General features: G+C 44.4%; 1 protein-coding gene across 1 annotated transcript in view; it reads left to right on the forward strand.

Moving 5' to 3' along the window:
* Positions 1-19,947, forward strand: part of LOC145414439 (sialin-like) — a 584,044-nt gene that overhangs the window by 385,783 nt on the left and 178,314 nt on the right. The gene's annotated exons all lie outside the window — the stretch shown is intronic.

Raw genomic sequence — 19,947 nt, forward strand, 5'->3', positions numbered from 1 at the left:
TTATTTACTATGGCAAACTATGCTTGAAATGACACCAAAACATCACTGAAACATTACTCTATTGTTGGCTGTTACTTACCTTTATATACAGTCACCACAGACAGGGTACAGGTGCTGAGGGCTCATTGGCTTGGCACACCTGTTGCACCTATGCCGGGTCTTTCTGTCAGACCTCCCTGGGGACTCGGCACAGCGCACCAAAGCACCCCTGCTGTCTGAGAAGGATGTCCCTGGTGACCCTGCTGCACTGCCCAGTGACGATATGTCACAGACAGTGGTGATCAAGGTGTGCAGGGAGCGGGGCAGGGAAGGTGAACGCAGCTGTGACCGTGCCCAGGGAGTGATTAGTGCCTTCCCCACTTTCAGCATGAAGTTCTTGCGGTTCATGGGGGTGCCGCCTCCTCTCGCCACATTCTCGCTGTGTATGATGAAGGAGTTGACATTGGCAGCATTCAGCATCCCGTACAGGATGCAGAGCGGCCAACTTCTCGTCTTGCGAGAACAGGAGTACACCGAACACATTTGGTCGAATGTGTCGACCCCTCCTTTAGTGGGATTATAGAACCCTATAACCTCCGGCTTTCCACTGGTGCCGATGCTGGGCTGAGTGTGCTGAGATGACAGCAGCAGCACCAGTTTCTTCTTAGTGGTGGAGGTCTCAGAGATATACGACACCAAGGTCATTTCCTTGGTGTACAGGAAGGCACTTGATCCCAGCTGCCATGTCTCTTTGTCCCACATCTCCTGCGGTATCTCCTTCTTGTTGGCGTGTACTGTGCCAGCAAGGGTCATGCCACAGTTATTCAGAAGGTCGGCTACCAGGGGAACAGACGTGAACCAGTTATCAGTCGTCATGTTCCGGTTCATCCCATGGTAGGGCCTTGTCAGCTCTAGGGTAAAGTAATGCCCGAGCTGAAGGCCGCCCCTTGGTTGAGTCCCCTGCTTCCCCAGGTAGGGGATACCACCGAGTAAGTACTTGCTCAAGCTGTCATTGATGAGGACAAGCTTGATGCCATACTTAGCCGGCTTGTTAGGTATATACATCCTAAAGGGGCACCGACCTCTGAATCCCAGTAACTGCTCGTCAACTGTGAGGTATCCGTGAGGGACATAAAGTCGCCCACAGTTCTCAATAAAGATGTCCCATATCTCCCTCACAGCCGAGAACTTATCATCCCTCTGCCAACCTGCCGTGTGTCTGGGTCGTCGAATCTTAGACACCGGATGAGGAACCTGAACCGGCCTCAGACATCGCCACACGGTTTAGAGAACATTCTGTATCCAAGCTCCACAGATCAATGGTGGCGATGTGCCCATCACTCTTCTGGCCACTGATGACTAGTACACCCAGCAGTGCTCTGATTTCTGATGGGTCAGAGGGAGAGTGAGTTGCCGTTCTTCTCGCAAACTTGGAGGCAACTACATCAATCCTCTTGTTAGTCCAAGTCACAGTAACTTGGATGATGTCATCATTGAAGAACAGTCGGAATGCCTCCTCAGGTGAGGCTGCATTCCTTGCCTCCGGAGTTGGGCCAGGGGTAAAGGCACCCAATATGTTCCTAGTGGGTGTCCTCACGGTGGCTGGGAACTGTGGCTGACAACTCCACCTAAACTTACTCCCACTGGCAATCGTGCTGGTGTTGAATCTGACCACGGGAGGAATGTCACGCTGACGGCGCCGGCGTCTTCCTCCACCCGCGGCAGCAGGGACAGGAGAAAGAGGGGCGGCAGGAGCAGCAGAAGTAGAAGCGGCAGGAGCTGGGGACGTGGCAGGGTCGGCAGCAGAGGTAGAGGCGGCAGGAGCTGGGAGAGTGGCAGGGTAGGCAGCAGAGGTAGAGGCAGCAGGAGCTGGGAGAGTGGCAGGGTAGGCAGCAGAGGTTGAGAGGGCAGTGTAGGCAGCAGAGGTTGAGGGGGCAGGAGCTGGGAGAGTGGCAGGGTAGGCAGCTGAGGTTGAGAGGGTCACGAGTGTGTGGTGGGGAGCAGATAAGGGAGCAGACAATGGGGGAGCCGCACGCTTGGCAGGCGTGAATGTTACCTCCCTTTGTCTCTTCCTCCTCTTCCTCATAATAACTTCCTCCTCAGAACTTTCATCACTTTCTTCACCTGGTCTAGGAGTATATTCTATGTCATCGTCACTGTCATACATTAGGTCCGGTTCAAGTTCGTCACATTCACCTTCGTCAGTTTCGTCTTCAGTTTCGTCACCAACACTCACTGACCAGGCCCCAGATCTATTCATGATATCAGTAAGTTCTTCATCTGTGTAAAATTTAGTTGGGCAGGCCATGGCGAATGTTTATAATTATTATAATCTCTTTCTGTTCATTAAATCTGGGCTGAAAAAGAAAAAAAAATTACGCAAGGTTTCACAAATAAATACGATTACAGAAACACGAGGAGGATTTCTCCCGGACTGCACAACACACGTTAACAGAAACTCTGGGAGAAATTCTCCCGAAATGCGATTTATGGAAAAAACTCAACAAGCGAGCCGGACCGCACACCCACCCTCGACTGAGACACACAATGGACTGACGGTTCTTGGTGTGCCAGGCCGGATCCACGCTATGGCATGGGTGAATCACGTGATCGTCTCCTGCGTCCGGGAGAAATTCTCCCAGGGTTTCCATTCTAGGGTTAATTTTGATGTAACATTCAGGCTTCGTGTAGCCTGGATTTCACAAGAGAAATATAGTCTATCTCTCGAATTCGACCTACAAGGTGATTAACATATTTTGGTCTCTCTGTGACATGATGCCTAATAGGGCTATGCCAGAATTTCTGAGCCTACCTGTTGCTAGGTGTGTGTGTGTGTGCAAGGCCTTGAGTACTGTTGACAGTCTGTTTGTCTGTGCTCAGGATGAGACTTTCTTTGGTACTTGGATTAGATATATTTATCACTGCAACAGTCCCTGCTACCTTGATATATGTTTTAATGCTTTGTGATAACAGCCACACCAGCCTTATTGCACTGTCATTCTAACTCTTACACATAATCTCATAAACCCATTCCAAGACTACAAGATATCATCTTTGCGAATTGTATAAGTCTTTCAGATAATTTACATAGTTTAGCTATATATCCAGTTATGCCAATGACATGTATTGGTGACATATTACCATCATCTCTAATCCATTCGGAATTTATCTGCCAACTAACAGAGTTCTTTTAATGGTGGACACGTCCGCTGTTATCACCTAAATCTGAGTTGGAATATGTTTGTTTAGTAGGTCTACAATTTTATGTAATTCTGGGGCTATACCAACTACAAAAAATTCTACCTCCAGAAAATTTCCTCAGGAATTTTCTTAAACTCATCATATGTTCTAGCTCAGAAAGGCTTGTCTGATTTCAGGAAATTGACAGCTGGGCATCGTTCCAGATTCATTCTAGCTGAAAAAAAAAGAAGCTATTTTTTCTTCTTCTAGTCTGTAAAGTGTCTTCTAACGAAATGTTGTTTACGTTTGTCTAACACTGTTTGTATATCTACTCTGTCCTTATCAGTACCTGAAAATGTTGTGAGACTCTTGTCCTTCCATCCTCTTCTGGTACCGGCTTTGTGTATTGTTGCATAGAGAAACCTGTACTTTACACAAGAAAAATAATTCAGTATACAGTATTACCATTATGCCGGGAATCAAACCCAGGAGGAACATTGGTTTCAAGTTTGTAACACTGTGAGATAACTTTTACCTGGTCGTGGTGTAGTAGACTGGTGCCTGGGTCTCACCTGAGAGTCCTGGCCTCGATTCCTAGCATATTGGTAATATACTGGATGATTTTTCGTGTGTAAAGTACAGATATCTCTAATCATTCTGACTTGCCATTAGAGCTTGGGACAGATTAAAAGCATCTACATGCCAAAGTGCCAAGAGGTTATCTCACCCTCTTCAGAGCCACAATGATGGCGGAGGATCATAGGTTACAAGATTGTGACAATGTGAGGGAACTTTTACCTGGCTGTGGTGTAGTGGATTCCTACCTGGCTCTCACCAGAGAGTCCCGGGTTCGATTCCCGGCATAGTGGTAGTATATTGGTTGTGCATTGTTGTTGTGGGGAAAGTAATGCACTGGGACATGGTTTATTTGTCTTGCTATTATTTGTTTGTCCCTCCATTATTACTGGAATTTTCTTGCAATTATAATGTGAAAGTAATTCATATGTGTTTCCCAACCTGTTTTCTCTTTTGTACTTGTATTTCTACTTGTGTAGATTTATTTGTTTCCCTGTTAAGGGTTATTATGCATTGCTAATGGGGTTTCTTTTGACATTAAACATGGTGGTTATTTAAACATAATGATATTGCTCACTTGATAGCATTAATTAATAATCACATTTTACAGTTCTCTCGATTGCTCACTAAATTAAAATGCAAATTATAAAACACATACTATACAGTATACTAGCTTTAAGTGTATATTGGCTTGCATTATAGTTGTGAGATATGAAATTTATATGATAGGGAAGAATAAATAAATAAATATATATATATATATATATATATATACATATACAGTGGGCTCGCACAGTGCGCAAGAGATTGGGCGGTGCACGAGCTCGCGCACTGGGAATTCGCGTACTAGGAATACATAATCTTATGGGAATAATTACATATGGGCGGTACCCCCTCATACCTGGACATTTTTGGCCCATAGAGACATAATAAAGGTCATATGTTTCAGACATTAATCTAAAGCTATAGCTACAATAACAAAAATATAGGTAGTCACCTTAACAACAGTAGACAACAGGCCTGATGACCTTAAATAACAGGGGTTCCGAGGCGCAGCAACACTTACAGCGCCACACTCCCGACCGCACCAACACTTCCCTCCGCAGACTCCTCTTGATCACTTTCCCCAGGAGCATCAAAGTCACTCACTTCGGCCATAAACCCTTCAAAGTTCAATGCTGACACTTCTGACATTGCATCCTCTTCATCCTCAACAGGAACAGGAGCAGACGATGTCGATGGTTCCGCTATTTCTCCAACTTGAGCCCGCTGTGTGTAGCTTGTTATGAGCGTTTGTCTTCTGTTTATTTCTTCCCTGTGCCTGTCTGTGTAGAAACGGAATAGTTTGTCGATACCAACCAGAAGTTCCTCCGTTCTTAGGTTGCTCACTTCCTGTTCCTTCACCTCTTCCTTGAGCTTATCCACGGCAGCAAGGATCTTGCTAATGTTTGACATACACAGCTCAGTCCTGCCTTCCATCACGCTAGGCTGCTCAACTTGACTCTGTCTGGCGCTTCAACATGACGACACGTGACGCGGTCTGTGAGGGGTGGTCGCGCACTAGTAGAAAATGGCATTTTTGAGCCACTCCTTGCCTCTGCCCGGCGTTCTGTGCGGTAAACTCGCGCATTAAAGGGTTTTTGGTTATGATTTTTGGTCACTCATGCACAAGACGAATCGCGCACTGCGGTGACGCGCACTGTGCGAGCCCACTGTATATATATATATATATATATATCAGGCACTCACCATCCACTCACTCGATGCATTCCTGCTCTCGAGTGTCTGCCCTTTCCTCTCCTCCATCCTTCTTTCCTTCCATCCTCTTCTGTCTTTCCTTCATTCTTTCCTCGTCCTTCTGCCTACGGGTGACTTTATACTCCCTCTTCTGTCTTTCTTTCCTTCATTCTTTCCTCTTCCTTCTGCCTGTGGGTGACTCTACACTGAGTGACAAGCCAAATAGTTTCCTGTACACCAGGAAACCATATAACCAGGTTTTGGCACTTGGTGGTTTAGTGAGTGATTATGAAGCTCCAATCGGATTGGGCCGGTGAAGGTTTATATCCAAGGGGTGGTTGGGGTTTATTGCTCACGTAATGCCACTCAGGGATGAGTGAGGCTGGTCATTCTCGTCTTAAATGTCAGGACCAACTTGCCTAGCCCCGGGCTCCTATGCTCCTCATGGGGCAATGTAGGACTGGATGATATATATATATATATATATATATATATATATATATATATATATATATATATATATATTTAAATAAGAGAACAGAGGAAGGAAAAAAAAAAAATCCATGCACCAGATTACTGGTGTCCTCTGTTCATAAAATATCTTTAACAGTTAGACTTGAACAGCTGTAGGTTGAAGTTTGGAGGGAAACAACTCTGAGGAAGCGAGTTCCAGAGAGATGCAGTTAGGGGAATGAAAGAATTCTGATAGGCAGGAGTTCTGCAGAATGGCTGAGTGACATGCCAGTCATGAGCGCTGCCAGATGCGCGTGTAGCACGATGGAAGGCATGGAGAGGTGGCACAATGGACGCAACTTCGTCTGAGCATTTGCTATAAAAATATCTGTAAAATAACGCAAGGGAGGCAACATTCCTTCTTACTTGTAGGGGAGGTAGTTTGTTAGTAATAGCAGGGTTATTAATAATTCTAACAGCTTTGTTCTGAATTTTGTCTAGTTGTTTTAATGCAACCTCACCACATCCATTCCACAAGGGTGAACAATATTCAAGCTGAGAGTGCACATGACTCATTTAAATTATAGCTAACTGCTCGTCAGTGAAGAAGTTAGGGACTCTGTACAATAATCCAAGTTTCTTTGAGGCGGTTTTAGCAAGTGATCTGACATGAGAGGTCCAGCTGAGGGCATTATTAAGTGAGACTTCGAGAATTTCAATACTTTTGGAAATGGGAATGTTTGTGGCATTGAAGGTACGATACGATTCTGGCAATACCTGTCTATTAGTAAATTGTATATAATTAGTTTTACTAGCATTAAATGAGACAATGTTATTTTGTCCCCATTCACTGATCGTGGATAAGTCTTGATTTAAAGAGATGGCTGTACTGAGTTGAGAGTTAGAGATGTCAGACTTTGTAAATGGATGTCTGAGTGTGAATGAACTATGAAGTGTTGAGTCATCTGCATATGAATGGATGGGATTGTGGGTGACAGATAAGAGATCATTAATATGAACGAGAAACAGGGTTGGTGCCAGAACTGATACCTGCGGCACGCTGGCGTTAATTGAGTGGAAATTGGAATATACATCATCTACTTTTACTCTTACTTTTCTATTGCTGAGATATGAGGAAATCAAAGGAACAAAAGAGTTTAGTCCATAGCAAGGGAGTTTGGACAACAGGAAATGGTGCCACACTCCATCGAAAGCTTTAGAAATATCCAGGGCTACAGCGTGAGTTTCACCGTGTAAGTCAACTGATTGATGGGTGGTATGAGTCAGGAGATTGAGTATGTCAATCGTGGATCTTTCTTGGCAAAAACCATACTGTCTGTCGCTAATTAAGTTGCTGGACTCAAGATGTTTAACTATGTGCTTATTAATTACAGTTTCAAAAACCTTACCAAGAGAAGATGTGACAGCTATTGGTCTGTAATCAGAGGGGTCAGAGGAACTTCCTTTCTTTGGAGTTGGGTGGATATTGGCTTCTTTCCATGAATTAGGGAATGAAGAAGTACGGATGCATAGTCTGAATAATTTAGCAAGAACAGAGGCAAGTTTTGGGGAACACTTTTTCAAAACAATTGGCGGAATTCCATCTGGGCCTGGAGCTTTGTTGGTAGGTAAATTGTCTAGGATGGATTTCACGTACCTTGTCTGTAATTTAAGTGGAATAATTTCGGGAGAGTCAAGTTCTAGTGCTGGGACGTTCTGGCTGGCTTCCTCTAAGGTAGAATTTCTGGCAAATGTACTGGCAAAGATATCTGCTTTCCCACGTGGGTCATTTGTAATGTTGCCATCTGGAGATTTTAGTGGGGGAATGAATGATGACTTGTTAAAGTTATTATTGAAAGAATTGAGAGTTGACCAAAATATTCTATTGTCATTAGGGTTGTTAAGTAGTTTTGATGCTTGGTTTTGAAGAAAGTTTGATTTAGCAAGATTAATTACAGATTTTGCATGGTTTCTAGCAATTTTAAATTGAGAGAGTGATTCAAATGTTTTTGATTTTAAGTAATAGTTATATGCTGATGACTTTTGGGCTGTTGCTCTGGCACAGTTGCTATCAAACCATTTTGGAGAGTTCGATCTTTTAGTGAACTGTTGACTTGGTATGAATAAATCCATATCAGCTAGTATGAAGTCACAAATGTGGGACTGGGTAGAATTGACATCAATAGAGAAGGACTGCCATGGAATGTCAGCAAGATAATTTCTAAATTCATCCGAGTTTGCCCTATCAAAGAGCCACTGGGTCACCCTGACAGGTTCAGAATGGGGAGGTTTGGGGGGGCTAACTAATGAGGCTTTGATGAGATTGTGGTCAGAGGATCCAAGTGGAGACAATACCTCTATCCTGTACTGATCTGGATTGTTTGTCAAGAACAGATCCAAAAGATGGGCATTATGGTCAGGATTATCTGATATTCTGGTTGGTTGCTTTACCAGTTGCGTGAGATTAAACGATTCTGCAAACAGCTCGCATTCTAGACCAGCATCGTCAGTCCTGGCAGAATGCAATAACCATTCAACATTATGTGTTAGAATCACCCAAAATGGTAATTTCCATGCTAAGGGCAAGATTAAGGTTACTCAACTGTGTGGAAATGGAATCAAATACACTGGGTTCAGAAGAAGCACTGGGGGAGCGGTAGACTACACAGATATATTTGGTAGTATTCTGACATTTTAATTTATACAATGAGTAATCAAAACTGTGTGAAGTGAAGTTTAAAATGGTGTCAAATGCATATTGGGATTTGATATAACAACAGGTGCCACCCTTGTTACGGAATAGGTGTGAAATGTTATGCGCATGTAGTGTGGTGTAGACAGTCGAAGGCAGAGGTATTGAGAGAGCATGCTGGCCTACTCTCTGTGTAAATGAAAGCACTGAAAATGATCAGCAAAGGGGGATGGTCAGGATCAAGTCCCGAGGGCTGGTGAAACGGGAGCTCCAGCTATCCCTATCACCAGCTTGCCATCCACCTCGGGAGTACTGCCCTGTTCGACTGGTGCTACAGTCTACTCCTCCTCTCTCTCTCTCTCTCTCTCTCTATATATATATATATATATATATATATATATATATATATATATATATATATATATATATATATATATATATATATATATAAATTCTGGCCGTGCTGGCTCCATGGAATCCTTATCTTAGGAAGAAGATAAATCCTGTACACCCACAATCCTCTGTTGCAACTTTTCTGCCTCCTACACAAACCCCTCAAAGTCAAGGGAATCCACAAACATATTATCTTCCTCTGGCTCTTTGCTGCTCTGACATCTGTGGAGGACGAAAGTATTGGGTGTGTTGAGTCTGGTGGCGTTGTCGTATTTTCTCTTGTCTTAGCTCTTCATACGGTCGGACTGCATGCAAGTGTCCAGCATATCAGCCTTCCGAATCTCATCCACTTAATAAACCATGATGGCTTCCTTGAGTGCCTCTGCACCAACCAAGATGTTATTTTTGCGACCCATGGTCATAACTGATGCCATGGTTTGTGCCTCAGCCTGATCCCCCTGCTTCTTTGCCTCACGATGTTCCATGTCGAGCTCCTCAGTGCATTGCATGGCATCCTCTGGCGTCGTGTTGTCCTCCACAACCTAGACCAAATCCTCCTCTTGCACCACCTCACTGCCTGGCATGGCTCTGCACGCTCGTACCGCTTCCTGCCACGCCTGTAGTGACTGCATCTCCACCTCTAACAGCACACAGCTCAGATGCCAGCTGCACCAGACATGATTTATCGTTGTCAAAGAATCCCAATCCCACGCCTGAAGAATTTTTGTGACGACATTCCTCATATTGTACTTTTTCTTAAAAGCTGCCACAGTTAAAAGGCGATGCTGTGAAGGGTTACACTGAGGCCACGAGAAGAACAGAGCAACAGTTCAGCTGGATCAAGCTGAGGCAACGGGAGGGAGCTGGCTGGGCATCTGCTGGGTCATCCAAAACCTCCTCCTCATATATATATATATATATATATATATATATATATATATATCGTCACCATTAAGCTCCTCCTCCTGGTGATGTTCCTTCTCACAATTGTCTGTGGCCTCTCTCAGATACTCAGACACTTCCTGGTCCAGAGGTTGCAGGAGGGAAGTCATGTTAGTTGGCAAAAACACTACCTTAACACTTTCATGCAAACCTTCCAAATAAGCTGGGTGCCCTGGTGCACTGTCAAGCACCAACAAGATTTTAAATGGTATGCTTGACTCCTCACACCTTCTCCTTGCATCAGGAATAAAATATTTCTTGTACCACCTGTTTGATATATCCCTAGTCATCCACCATCTTTGATTTCTCCCAATAAACCCAGGACTCTTTTAACTGCGTAAAACACCTAGTTTTCTTTTTTTTTTTCACTCTACTTACAAGTAATGGCCTCATCTTACGGCCTGCAACACTGCAAGACAAAAGTAGAGTGATGCTTACCTTATCAACTTTTTTACCCCTGCCTTGCCTGTGTTCTCTGGAGATATAGGTAGCCCTTGGGACCCTCATGTATCGGAGACCTCTCTCATCTATGTTATAAATTTGCTCCAGAGCGTAACATCCATCCCTGATGATTCCGTTTAAACATCCACGAACGCCTCTGCTGCTCAGGCATCTGCTGACGCTTGTTCTCCAGTCACCTGTACTCTTTTCAAATTCCTTAACCACTTGCTGCCTTAAATCTGCCTGGGGGTTGGGACAGCTTATGGCAAGCTACATCATACAGGTGGTGGGCCGTCCTCCTTATGTTAATGGAGCCGACTGGAACTCCTTCCCTCTCCTTTCGGTTCAAGTACATGACCAGGAACCTCTCCATCATTACAAGTGCTGGGTCAGACACTTGAAACCTCTGGTCCATTGGAGATCCCCCGTAGGCCTGCACAGTCTTCATAATGGCATCCTTCTTCCCCAGGATCATATGAACAGTTGACTTGTTGACTTGATACACCTTGGCGATGGCACAATAACGTTCTTCTCTATCCTTCAACTTTTATTTATTATTTTTTTTTTATGTGTCTAACTCTGGGCAAAGGCTTCAGGGCGTATTTCTCGGGGGCAGTGACCTATCCCGAGGGCCACTAGTCCTCCTGCACCTCCACATGTCACCACTTCTGCACTAACACCCATCATCCATATTGAATACATGCTAAGGCTGTCTCATACAGGACTGGTGTATTAGTATTAGCGGGGGTATTTTTACGACATGTCGGTGGGTCATCTGGCAGATCAGGAAAGTCTGCTTTTAGGAAATTCAAATCTTTAAACTGTTCCCTACCCCAGCCAGGATTCGATCCTAGGTCCATCAGGACTGCAGGCCGCCTCTCTACCAATTCAGCCACCGCCTCCCCAGATGACATCAAGCTTCTGCTCCTGGGTCAGACTCTTTTGACATCTCACTGGGTAACGGTACAGTGGCATGGTCGGGCTGGGTCAGGTGGCCAAAAATTAAGAGCAAAGATAACACACAGTACCGTATGTGTGGAGCCAGAGTGCGGGAAGAGGGTAGGCTCATGTGTGGTAGCAATGCTCAGTGGACCATGATGACACCCCCCCCCCACAGACACATGACAGCCATACGTCATGGGCTGATGCAATCCGTCCTATGGCTATCACTGCCCGCGTTAAGTCTCTTCCCACCGCATTATGACAAATTTTTTCATATAATGACTGTTTAAAGCATAATTTGTGGTCTCACACTGTGTAATCACTATCGCTGTAGCATAGTACGGTTTTTTTAAAAAATGGGCAGATTTTTTTTTACCCGCATTATATGTCATAATCGCGTTTTGACCAATTCCTGGCCTCAAAACCTGCCTTCCGTGTTATGAGAGGTTTGAGCATTCAGATTGAATGTCAAGTGAGCGCTGACTATATATATATATATATATATATATATATATATACATACATATATATAAGTAATCCCTCCACTATCTGACGTAGTAGAGCCAAAGGCATGTCCGGAAAGTGGTCCTGTCCGGATAGTGGGCCCCAGCCTCCTGGACTTGTACTTATGGACCCTTACTCAGAAAAACACCCATACAACTCCCTCTGGACATGCATAGCACCTATTTAAGACCAATAAGGGACATAAAAGACCGAAATAAATGCAAAAGAACCATAAAATTAGGTTTTAGAGGTGAGTTTATACAATATTAAACATTCTGGGTACTTACAACAAGTCCCTGGCTCCTGGACTGGTACTTATGGACCCTAACCCAGAAAAACACCTCCCTACTGCACATGCATAGCACCTAATACCCTATTCACACCAATTAGGGACATAAAAGAGTGAAATGAGATGTTAGGTAAGTACAGTATGGAAAATACAGCACAGTACAAAATGAAACATTCTGGGTACTACAGCAAGTCCCCGGCCATCTCGATGAATAACCCGCCTCCTTTCAGACTCTGACAGTAACAAGGAGTTCCTGAACAGTGTACTTGCAGTACACTGTTCATGAAGTCTTGCACTGAACTTAGTCATTTGCACTCAGAAGTCCATTCTCTTAACACTGTGCACTCTTGTCTTACTTATGCTCCATTGCAACATAATGAAATAAGTGTTGCACTCTGCACTTAAAGTCTTTGCACTCATAAATCCATTTTTTAAACATAACACACTCTAGTTAATTTATGCTACATTGAATGTCTATTAAATCAGTCTCTTTTCACTCAGAATTCTAATTTCTTAACACTATGCACTGTTTTTTTTTTTTTCACTGCACAACACTAAATTCCCGTGTGCTCCAGTGGAGAAGTTCTAGCCGTTTAATCACTGTCAGAGTCTGAAAGTAGCTGTTGCAGGTGACCTAGGGGTGCGTCGCTGGGTCGTGGTGATGGAGTACCCACTGCAGACTACTCTGAAGAGAGGCACAAACTCACGTTGAGTGGTGACTCCACCGTGCCTGATGTGCTGGGCTGTGGCTCGAAGGATGAGGGCCTGTCTTAGGGAGGCAACGGAGTGGAGCCAGGGCTGGGCACAGCGGGGGTCACGGGCCTGAAAAAGCTGTCAATCGTTGATTGACGCAAGGAACGACGATTTTGACAATTAATGATGTGCTGCCTGAAAGCGCGCACTTCCTCCACAAGTCCCAAGGGCCCCATCTCCCTGTTGCAGTCCAGGTGCTCCAGGTAGTCCAGAACGAACTCTAGGTGTTCCCGGAGTGCGCTCAGCTTGGGGATGGCTGAAGTAGTGTCATGCTGAGAGGAGTCCGCTTCATCGTCACCGTCCTCGTCGGAATCTTCAAGCTGGGTACTGACACCTGCAAATGAAGATGCGATCTCGATATCAGACATGGTCTGATACCCAGGATCGCCCTCGTCGTCATCCAACCACTCTCGCACTTCGTCCACATCAACATCGTCCCCATGCACACGTAGACATGCATGGAAGTCATCCACGTCGAAACCTAGGAAATCGTGCTCCACATCCGTTCCGAGAAGCAGACTAGACCAATCATTTTCTAGAGTCTTGACAGGGACTTCCTTCCATGCACTGGCCCAGTTGTAGATGGCAGACGATGTTGTAGCGGCGAAGGTTTTCCAAAGTCTGCTGGCCTTGCGTGTCCCGTCCCTCCCTGCGCTCGTTCTTGTCCTTGAGAACAACCATCACCTCGTCCAGGAACTTCCGTCGGTACAGCCTCTTCGTTGCCACGATCACTCCTTGGTCCATTGTTTGGATGAGAGCAGTAGTATTAGGTGGCAGAAACATGCACCTAATGCGCCCATTCTCAGCCACCAACGCCTTTTTGGACTGGTGGGCAGGTGCATTGTCAAGGAGAAGGAGGGCCTTTACCTGGTCACGTGGGATTCACAGTTTCTCCGTCTGGTAATGACCTCTTTCATGAAATGGCGGTGGAACCAGTCTTTGAAGATGTGGGCTGTGAACCATGCCTTCAAGGAATAGTACCAAACGACAGGAAGGACATTCATCACCCCACAAAGACATCGAGGCTGCTTTGCACTGCCAACAATAACGGGCTTAAGCCGGTGCATGCCGTTAGCGTTGGCACAACACAAAGCAGATATCCGTTGCTTGGAGAGCTTGCGGCCAGGTACACGCTTCTCCATCTCCTCGGCTAGAGTGTTCATAGGCAAAGAGCGATAGAATAAACCGGTTTCATCAGCATTGTAGACTTGACCGAGAGTGAGGCCCTCCCTGTCGATCAAGCCTTCATCTTGTGCCAAAACTCCTCTACTCCATCCTCGTTGGCGTCCAAAGCTTTGCCATGAGACTTACAGTTGGTAAGGCCATGTCGTAACTTGAATGCGAAGAGCCAACCCTCGGATGCCTTGAAGTCTAGGCCATCATGAAGCCTCGTGAACTTCTCAGCAGCAGCCTTCAGCTCCATGCCATGCACCATCACACCAGCAGCACGTTGCTGTCTATACCAAATCAACGTGGAGCGGTCAACTTCAGCATACTCGGGAGTAAACATCATCTTCCTCTCCACGTTGTGTTTGCTTTTTGACGAGAAGTCAGCCATGTACTGCATGAGTTTGTCGTGGGATCTCTTGATATCAAACAAAGTAGATCGGGCCAGGTTGAATTCACGAAGGATGCGTGATGAAGACCATTCCACATCCACCTTGTCCAATATCTCCCTTTTCTTCCCCAGAGTCAAAACCACTCTCTTCCTCTTCTCAGGTGGTGGGTCCATCATCACACACACTAATAAGAGGCACGAGAGCAGCAGGAGAGCCTGCAGGAGGTAAGGCACCACCACAAAAGCGAGCATGTGGGCGGCCATAATGACGGGCATGCACACACAACAAGAGACGGGCGGTAAGTTGGGAGGATGCAAGGGCGCTCTAGCTGACGGCAGCGGAACTATGCACTAAAACGCAGCTGGCCCACGCCGTGCGCGCCAAGTTCAAATTACAGGCGGCAAAAAATCGTATTTTTTTCTAATTTTTTGCGGTTTTTGGCCCATTTTGGGAATGTTGGATCCCGGGACTAAAATATCTGGTAAGTGGGGATGTCTGGAAAGTGGGCGTCCGGATAGTTCGGGGATTGCTTATATATATATATATATATATATAGTATAATCTATATCTATATATCTATCTGTCTATCTATCCATCTATATCTATCTATCTATCTATATATATATATATATATATATATATATATATATATATTGCCAGACGCCTTAATCCCTTATACGAGGTTGCCACAAACTAATCGACTCCACGTCACCCTGTCCCCTGCCGTTTCACTGCCCCGCTCCCAGTTCACACTCCCCTCTCTCATATACCTCTCCACCCCGTCCCTCCATCACATTCCTGGCCATCCCCTCCCTTTCTTCCCCTCCACCTCACTCACAAATACTCTCCTCGTCAGTCTCTCACCCTCCATCCTCTCCACATGGCCAAACCACCTCAGTGTGTTTCTCCTAACGCTTCTTATCACATCCACATCCACACCACAACGCTCCTTTACATCTTCATTTGTCATTCTGTCTCTTCATGTGACTCCACAGGCTCCTCCCAAATAACTCATTTCCACTGCTCTCACTCTTGACTTGTGTCCCTCCAACAACGTCCAAGCTTCACTTATGTTAGAGATGGTATCACAATACTGTCATGTAATAACTTTTTCACTTCCATGCTCACTTCCCTATTTCTTATCACTGCCATCAAGGAACCAGCAACCTCTCTTCCTTGTCGCACCCTTTCAAGCATTTCACCCTCCAAACTTCCATCCTTACTCATCACACTACCAAAGCACTTTAAAGTACTCACATTTTCCATTTCCTCCTCATCCAACCTCACTGTACATTCACTGACTTCACCTCTCTCGAAGACCATAACTTTACTCTTCTGTACATTCACCTTTAGATACCGTTTCTTACATACTTTCCCAAACTCATCCACCAAGCCTTGCATCTCCCCTTCATCTTCACTTAACAACACAGTATCATCTGCGAACAACAGTACAGGGAGTTTCCAAACACTGCCCTCTCTCACTAGGGCCACTCCAACATCCACTGCCCTACCTTGTATCTCTTTTATAACCCCATCCATGTACAGATTGAACAACCATGGAGACTTGACACATCCCTGTTTCAACCCAACCTTCAAATAGAAAAACTCACTCAGTTCACCATCCACACGCACTGGAGCCTTAGCACCCTCATACATACTTTTCACATCATTCAGCATCTTCCATCTACTCCATATATTCTTAACACTTTCCACAATCCTTGTCTGTCCACCCTGTCATATGCTTTCTCCAAATCCATGAAGGCCGCACACAATTTCTTTCTCTTCTCTAGAAACTTTTCTACTAAAGATCTAAAAATGAATATCTGATCTACACAACCTCTTCCTTTCCTAAAGCCTCCTTGTTCTTCTCCAACTAATTTCTCTGTTATTTCCCTAACTCTGTCAATAAGTATCTTACCGTATATTTTTCCTATTACACTAAGATGACAAATGCCCCTATGATTACCACACACTTCTTTTTCCCCTTTCCCTTTGTACAATGGAATAATTATACCTGACTTCCAGTCCTCCAGGACTCTACCTTCCTCCCTGGCCAATTTGTACATCTTTCACATCCATTTTACTACTATCTCTACCCCATGCTTCAGCATTTCACCACACACTCCATCAATTCCTGGGGCTTTCCTCATTTTGACTTTCTTCATTGCTTTCACAACTTCCATCCTACTGATTTCTTCCTGTCTTCTCACCTCCCTCCTTCTCCCAGCTATTCCCCAGCCACTTATACTCGTGTTACTTTCATTCTCTATGTTCAACAATTCCCTAAAGTGTTTTATCTATCTGCTCACTTTTTCTCCTGTCTCCATAAGTAATCTACCACTATTATCTTTCACTCCCCTACTAACTTCATTACCATCCTGTCTGACCCTCTTTACCTTTTTCCAGAACATTTTCTTACGTTCCCGCCACTTGACGCTCAAATTCCTTCCATATTCCTCATCCACTCTCTTCTTACTCTCTCATACTAATCTTTTCACTTCTCTCTTCCTTTCTACATACAACTCTCTCTTCCGTTTCTCAACTTCTTCCACGCCCCTATTTCTCTTCCATTCATTATATGCTTTTTTCTTCTGTGCCACAGCCTGTCTCGCCTCTTTATTCCACCATGCTGTTCCTTGCACCCCCTTTCGTCTTCTCTTCACCCCACACACCACCTCACATGTTGCACATATTTCTTCTGTGAATATCTTCCATACACCTTCCACGTCCCCTATCTGCTCCAATCCATATTTACCAAATTGTTTCTCATCCTCTTGTAACCTTTCCACTTTCCTTGCATATACTCCTTCCTCCCGTCCTTCCCTTCTTCTATTTCTTCATTTTAATTGGACCTCCAATCTGACCACCACCAAGTGGTGGTTAGAAAGTCCACTCCCCCGACCTCTATTTGCTCTTGCATCCATTACCCATCTTCGCATCCGTTCATTCACACAAACATAATCAATCATTGCCTTCCTTTCATTCAGTTCACCATCCACTCTTCTCATCACTCGCCATGTATACCTGTAGATCATTTTGTGCCTGAACAGGGTATTGGGTATCACCAACCCCCTCCTGGCACAAATGTCCACTAAAGCACTGCCATTCTCATCTATCTCAGCAGGCACACACCACTCACCATCTACTACACCCATCTTCACATTCCCTATTTTACCATTCATATCACCAATCAAAAACACTCTCTCATTCCTTTCAGACTTTTCCATGCACACTTCCATATTTGTCGAGAACTCTTCTCTCACTCTTGCACGATCTTGCGTTGGCGCATACACGCACACAATCGCCCACATTTGTAGTCCAACTTTCAGTCTTACCCACAATCTTTGAGCCAACTGATCTATACTCTCTAATATTCTCCTTCCATCTGTTACTCACAACAATACACACTCCTTCTTTTGCCCTCTCATTCTCACCTACTCCTGCACATATACCCCATCCGCACTCCCATTCTCTCACACTCTCACCTCCCTAGTTAGTTTCAGTTAATCCACATACATCCACTTTCGCACCCTCAAGCACTTGGACAATCTCTATCTTTCACCTCATCATTTGCACTCCTTACATTCCACGTCGCCATCCGTATCATGTCCTTTGTTCGGTCCTTAGTCGTCATCTTTTGGTCAGTTCTGGTCCGAGGCTTCTTGTTCGTATTTTTAGTTATGGTCCTTTCACCGCAAGAAGTCCGTTCAGGGTGGGGCCCACCTGGTGAATCACCTCTAGCGATGCTGCCAAATCAACCGTAGTACATGCCTCTCTCTCTCTTATTTCCCATCTATGTGCTGTTTGAAATTGTTTTTTATATTCTGTTTATAATAAAGGAAGCTATATAGTACATTGATAATCACTTTTTAGAATTATAACAACGATTTGAATGAATTCTATGACACGTGGCAGGACTTTTTTCCCATGTTGCCACGCCGAGGTCGGCGAGGGACCCAGGGTCAGAGAGATGATTAGGCCTACAGGGGAAACCTCTTAAGAATAAAACGTGCCTAGACTTTTACCTCATTGGTGGTGTGGAAAAAAAGTTGAAAATAAATAATAAATATATACAATATACATATATATAAATATAAATATATATATATATATATATATATATATATATATATATATATATACAGAGAGAGAGAGAGAGAGAGAGAGAGAGGGGAGAGAGATATATATATACAGAGAGAGAGAGAGAGAGAGAGAGAGAGAGAGAGAAACAGGTGGTATGGGGGTAGGTAGGAAGACAGAGTGATAATCCGATAATTGGTGGTCAAATTGGCAACGTCGCACTCTGGGAAATCCCAACTTCTGCCACACCCTGAACGGACTTCTTGCTGCGAAAGGACCATAGTTGTTTTCCCGGGGGAGGGGGGTGGCACTAACCCTCCGCCAACCCACTTGCTGTCACGTAGGGAACACGTGTCGGTCGATTATAAGGTTACCACCCAGCGTTGTAAATGATTTCCTGGTTTACAGGAAATCATTTGGCTTGCCACTCGATGTAGAGCTACCCTAAAAACAGGATACCACTACACTAAGTATATATATATATATATATATATATATATATATATATATATATATATATATATATATATATATACATATATATCCATCATCCAATCCTAAATTGCCCCGTGAGGAGCGTAGAAGGCCGGAGCTAGGCAGTTGGTCCCGACATTTAAGATGAGAGTGACCAGCCTCACTCATCCCCGAGTGGCATTACATGAGCAATAAACCCCAACCACCCCTTGGATATAAACCTTCACCGGCTCAATCTGACTGGAGCGCAATAATTACCCATTAAACCACCAGGTGCCAAAATTTGGTTATATGGTTACCACCCATCGTGGTAAATCGTTTCCTGGTGTACAGGAAACCATTTGGCTTGTCAGTCAGTGTAGAGTCATCCACAGGCAGAAGAAAGAGGAAAGAATGAAGGAAAGAAAGACAGAAGAGGGAGTGTAAAGTTACGCGTAGGAGAAGGACAAGGAAATAATGAAGGAAAGGAAGACAGAAGAGGATGGAAGGAAAGAAGGATGGAGGAAGGGAAAGGGCAAACACCTGACACCAGCACTACATCGAGTGAGTGGATGTTGAGCGCCCCCACCTCGCACGTATTTTATATATATATATATATATATATATATATATATATATATATATATATAATTGTTAGTTATTGTTAGCACTATTGATAAATGAATTAATTTTAGTATATTGTTTTAGGCATATGTATACATACTGTAATTTAGGTATATAGTTGATGAAGTGCTAATAATATTAAGCAACCTTGAAAAGAATAAATATTTAACTTACTAAAGGAAATTGTGTGGGAATGTTTGTAGTCGATGCTGGTAGTGGTGGCTATGATGGTGGTGGTGGTGGTGGAGGTCGGAGGTAGGTCAGTTGATGTTATGCTTTCGTCAACTGCTCGCGCCAGAACTCCATTCACTTGCATGTCAACACAGCCTACTTCTGACTTCTTTCTTGCT

This window comes from Coenobita brevimanus, chromosome 99 (assembly GCF_032717465.1).
Source record: "Coenobita brevimanus isolate Jiangsu-jjx chromosome 99, ASM3271746v2, whole genome shotgun sequence".
In the NCBI taxonomy this organism is placed as follows: Eukaryota; Metazoa; Arthropoda; class Malacostraca; order Decapoda; family Coenobitidae; genus Coenobita; species Coenobita brevimanus.